The sequence below is a fragment of the Melanerpes formicivorus genome, unplaced genomic scaffold, assembly GCF_026170545.1.
Source record: "Melanerpes formicivorus ecotype bairdi unplaced genomic scaffold, bMelFor1.0.p_v2 SCAF_676, whole genome shotgun sequence".
Taxonomy (NCBI): Eukaryota; Metazoa; Chordata; class Aves; order Piciformes; family Picidae; genus Melanerpes; species Melanerpes formicivorus.
The window spans coordinates 11,858-16,270 of record NW_027143028.1 but is presented as its reverse complement, the minus strand read 5'-3'; the positions used below and the strand labels follow the sequence as shown (position 1 = coordinate 16,270).

Here is a 4,413-nt window from a genome sequence, read left to right as displayed (position 1 = left end):
AAAGTTGTTAGGGGGAGAAGGGAAAAGGGAGAGAGAGCCTGACTCGATCGCTGACATGGGTACAACTCCTGCGCCGCAGCGAGGCTCCAGTCCCGCCAGGGCGATAGCGTCGCGATCGTTGCCATGGGTTCAGCGCATGCGTCGCAGCGAGGGTTGTTCGCGCGCACGGGGCTGGCGGCTTTAAAACGGCGCTCACTGGCCCGCTGGGGCTATCGGGTTCCTGCTCGCTCCGTGCTAGGTGAGTGCCTGCCTCCACAGCTCTCCGGGGCTTTTCTCTGGCAGCTGCAGGACCGCACTCTGGCTTTGCTTGCAGGGGGGTTCCCGGAGCCGAGCCGGGACCGTTTGGGAGCCGCGACGGGGCAGGGGACTCGCGCACTACCGGCTGGGGCCGGGGCGGGCCGGCCGGGGCGAGCGGGCGGGCGGGCGGGCCGGCCGGCCGGGGCGAGCGGGCGGGCGGGCGGGCCGGCCGGCCGGGGCGAGCGGGCGGGCGGGCGGGCCGGCCGGGGCGAGCGGGCGGGCGGGCGGGCCGGCCGGGGCGAGCGGGCGGGCGGGCGGGCCGGCCGGGGCGAGCGGGCGGGCGGGCGGGCCGGCCGGGGCGAGCGGCCGGGGCGGGCGGGCGGGCCGGGGCGGGCGGGCGGGCCGGGGCGAGCGGGCGGGCCGGGGCGAGCGGGCGGGCGGGCGGGCCGGGGCGAGCAGCAGTCAGGAAGAGTCAGGAGGGGTCTTCTCCCGGTAACAGTAAGTGCTCTTCTAGCGTGGCACCTGTCGTCTTTGTGTTCCTCCCCGTAACTCCAAATTCCCTTCCTAGTGCTCTCACTGCCTTTCCAAGTCTCCCAGTAACTCCCCCACAGCTCTGCGAGTTAAATGAATGCCAGAGAAAAATGAGATGCCTGTGCAGTGTTTTTCTAGGGTGCAGGGAAACCTACTCACAGCTTTACAACGTGAGTAACTGAGAGCTAAGCTTTGCTTTTTGCTCCACTCCTTACCGTTTGACTCTTTGCTTTCCACTTGGTCGACCAAGCAAGGCTGATGTCACTTCACAGTCGCTACCCCGTTGGTGCCTGCCTGCGAGTGCCAGGACCCTTCCCGGAACCACAGGAGAGAAGGAGGGTTTGTCTCTCTCGCGGTGCCCTGAGCAGGAGTCGTACCCACACAGGCTCAGAAAGCTGAAACCATCGAAAGATTTAATTAGAGAGCAACAGGCATTAGAGGTTGGTTGATGGCCAGGGAGAAATGCACCGACTGCAAGGCAATGGGGGCGTAGTAAATCCTGGGGAACAGGGAACACGCTCGGAGACGCAGAGCCACGCAACAGCTCTCACAGAGAGGCGCAGCAAAAACTCAGCTGTGTCCTGAAGGCGCAAACCCTACCAAGAAGGGCGTCCGTGGGTCGGGGCTATCAGAAGCAGGGCAGCCCCTCAGCTGTCTCTGTCTTTCCTACCGCGATGCCACGTGGGAGTGGGCGATTGTGGGGGGGTTACAGACCATTGCAAAAACAGGGCGGAGGGCTTGCCAGCGCCGGGCAAACCAACCCCAGGGGCGGCTGCTGCCAAGAGGCCTGGTCACACCTAGCGGAGCATGTTGGAAACTGGGGACATTCAGCGTATCCCACAGCAGAATGTGACTCCGGCTGAGAGAGGATGAACTCAGAGGGGGCAACACACATCAATGCATTATAGTCACTGTGCGAATAGTTAGAAGTCGGTCTAACCTCTTTCCCTCCTGGCTTAACACCAGCCTGGCATCCAGGACTCAACATACGCACTGCACAGCAACCCACAGAGCTCCTGGGTCATCCCACCTGTACTTGTTCCTGCTGTCCCTGCAGCAATGGACTGTTCCTGATTTTTTTTTTTCCTCTTTTCCTTTCAAAGTCAGACTGATTCCTGATTCTTCTCCACATCCCTGCCCAGTTCCAGCACCAGAGAGACTGCCCTGAGAGAGAACGAGCCGGGATAACCAGGGACTCGCCTCGAGGAGTCGAATACCACGTGCCAAGAGTGGATGACAGGGCTGTGACAGGGGAGCGGGAGGGGAATGGAGGGGTGGCTTGTGGCGGGTGAACGCCCATTCTGAAGACAGGGTGGAGGGCTTGCGAGTGTTCTACTAAACTCTCTGCTTCCCAGCTGACTCCAAATTATTTCTTGCTGGATTTGGTCCTTTCCTTTTTTTTTTTCCCCCCTCTGTTGGGAGGGAGGAGGGGGGGAGCAGGAGAGAGATTCTCAGCCTCGACACCATCCAAGCTCTGAGCTCCCAGGTAAGGGTCAAATCGCTGCAGTGACGACACAGCCGAGGAGCGGGCGAGTGAGGGGCGGGGGCAGCCTCTCCCAAACGCTGCCGGCAGACAGCTTGCCTGAACGTTCCCGGAGGGGACGGAAACCCATGACAAAACGTAAGTATTAGCGTGAGGTATTGTAGCGGAGGAAAAGCCATGCTGTTCCTCCAGAGGTTGCAGAGCAGCAGTAACGTGTACGCCAAAAGGTTTCCAATGGCCCTGAGCGGCAAATTAAAACCGCACAACACACACAAAGGAGACCCCACTGGTTTTATATTCAGTTGTTTAATTTGAATGGAAAGGCCTCTGAAGAGAGGCCAGCTGAGTCGCTCCCCACGCACCCGGAGGAGATGCCCCCCCTGACCGGTCAGCGTCCCCCCCCCACTTCAGGGGGTTTGTGGGCATCTATGGTGGGTGTGGGGGGTATCAAAGAGGAATTCAGGGACATGTGGGAGTCAATGGAGGGTCACCTGGGGGCACTTCAGTTGGATGGTTAGGGTTAGTTGGGGGGGGGGAGTGGGGGCTGGCTTGCTGGCAGCCTCTGGTGTGTGTGGGGGGTTGGCCAGCTTGGCAGCGGCGGCCTCTGTTATTGGGCGGGGGGGTTGGCTGGCTTGGCGGCGGCAGCAGCGTCTGTTGCTGGTTGGGGGGTTGGCCGGCTTGGCAGCGGCGGCTTCTGTTGGGTGGGGGGCGGGATGCGTGGCTGGCTTGGCCACAGCCTTTGTTGTTGGTGGGGGGTGTTGGCTGGTTTGGTGGCAGCCCATGTTTTTGGGTGTGTGTGGGGGGGGTGGCTGGCTTTTTGGCGGCAGCTTCTGTTATTGGGTGGGGCGTGGGGGGGGGGGGGGCTTGGCCTGGCGGTGGCCTCTGTTATTGGTTGGGGGGGTGGGATGCGTGGCTGGTTTGGCAGTGGCCTCTGTTATTGGGTGGGGATGGGGGGGTCGCTGGCTTGGCGGCGTCACCCTCCATTTTTTGGGGGGGTTGGGGGGTGGCTGGCTGCAGCAGCTTCTGTTGCTGGGGGGTATGGGGGGATTCGCTGGTGCGGCGGCGGCCTCTGTTTTTTTGGGGGCTTTGGGGGCGGCAGCTTCTCTTGCTGGGGTGGGGGGGTTGACTGGCTTGGCGGCAGCGGCTTATGTGGTTGGTTGGGGAGGGTGGCTGGCTTTTTGGCGGCGGTCTCTGTTGGTGTTGGGTGGGTGGGGGGGTGGCTGGCTTGGTGGTGGCAGTGTCTGTTGTTGGTTGGGGGGTTGGCTGGCATGGCAGTGGCAGCCTCTGTTGGGTGGGGGGTGGGATGTGTGGCTGCCTCGGCAGCAGCCTCTGTTGTGTGTGTGGGGTAGGGGTGGTGGCTGGTTTGGCGGCAGCCCATGTTTTTGGGTGTGGGGGTGTGGCTGGCTTTTTGGTGGTGGCCTCTGTTATTGGGTGGGGGTAGGCTTGGTGGCAGCGCCCTCTGGTTTTTGGGGGGGTTAGGGGGTGGCCGGCTTGGTGGCGGCAGCTTCTGTTGCAGGGCTGGGGGGTGGCTGGCTTGGCAGCGGCGGCCTCTGTTGTGACTGGGGTGGGTGGGATGCGTGGCTGGCTTGTCAGCCGCCTCTGTGTTTTGGGGGGTGTGGGGGGTGGCCAGCTTGGCGAAGGCAGCTTCTGTTGCTGGGGTGGGATGCGTCGCTGGCTTGGCGGCAGCTTCTGTTGCTGGGGGGCATGGGGTGGTTGCTTGTCTTGGCGGCGGCCTATGTGGCTAGGTGGGGGGGCTGTGGCTGGCTTGGTGGCGGCCTCTGTAGTTTGGGGGGGTTGAGGGGTGGCTGGCGCGGCGGCGGCAGCTTCTGTTGCTGGGGGGCATGAGGGGATTTGCTGGCTTGGCGGCAGCGTCCTCTGTGGTTGGGGGGGTGGCTGGCTTTTTGGCGGCGGCCTCTGTTGGCGTTGGGTGGGTGGGGGGGTGGCTGGCTTTGCAGCGACGGCCTCTGTTATGGGGTGGTGGGCAGGCTGCCTTGGCGGCGGCAGTGTCTTGTTGGTTGGGGGTTTGGCTGGCTTGGCAGCGGCAGCCTCTGTTGGGCGGGGGGTGGGATGCGTGGCTGCCTTGGCAGTGGCCTCTGTTGTTGGGTGGGGGGTAGGAGTGTTGGCTGGTTTGGTGGCAGCCCATGTGTTTGGGTGTGTGTGGG

At 63.2% G+C, this 4,413-nt stretch overlaps 1 long non-coding RNA gene across 2 annotated transcripts; it reads left to right on the top strand.

Annotated features, from left to right (window-relative positions):
* Nucleotides 1-206: 206 nt before the first annotated feature.
* Nucleotides 207-2,264, top strand: LOC137460605 (uncharacterized). Of its 2 annotated transcripts, none has more exons than XR_010992936.1 (3): nucleotides 207-238; nucleotides 806-1,208; nucleotides 1,872-2,264. It is a non-coding gene; the product is annotated as an uncharacterized lncRNA (long non-coding RNA). The 2 variants fall into 2 exon arrangements; XR_010992935.1 differs by lacking the exon at nucleotides 207-238 and having other exon boundaries at nucleotides 708-938; nucleotides 1,041-1,208.
* Nucleotides 2,265-4,413: the final 2,149 nt, after the last annotated feature.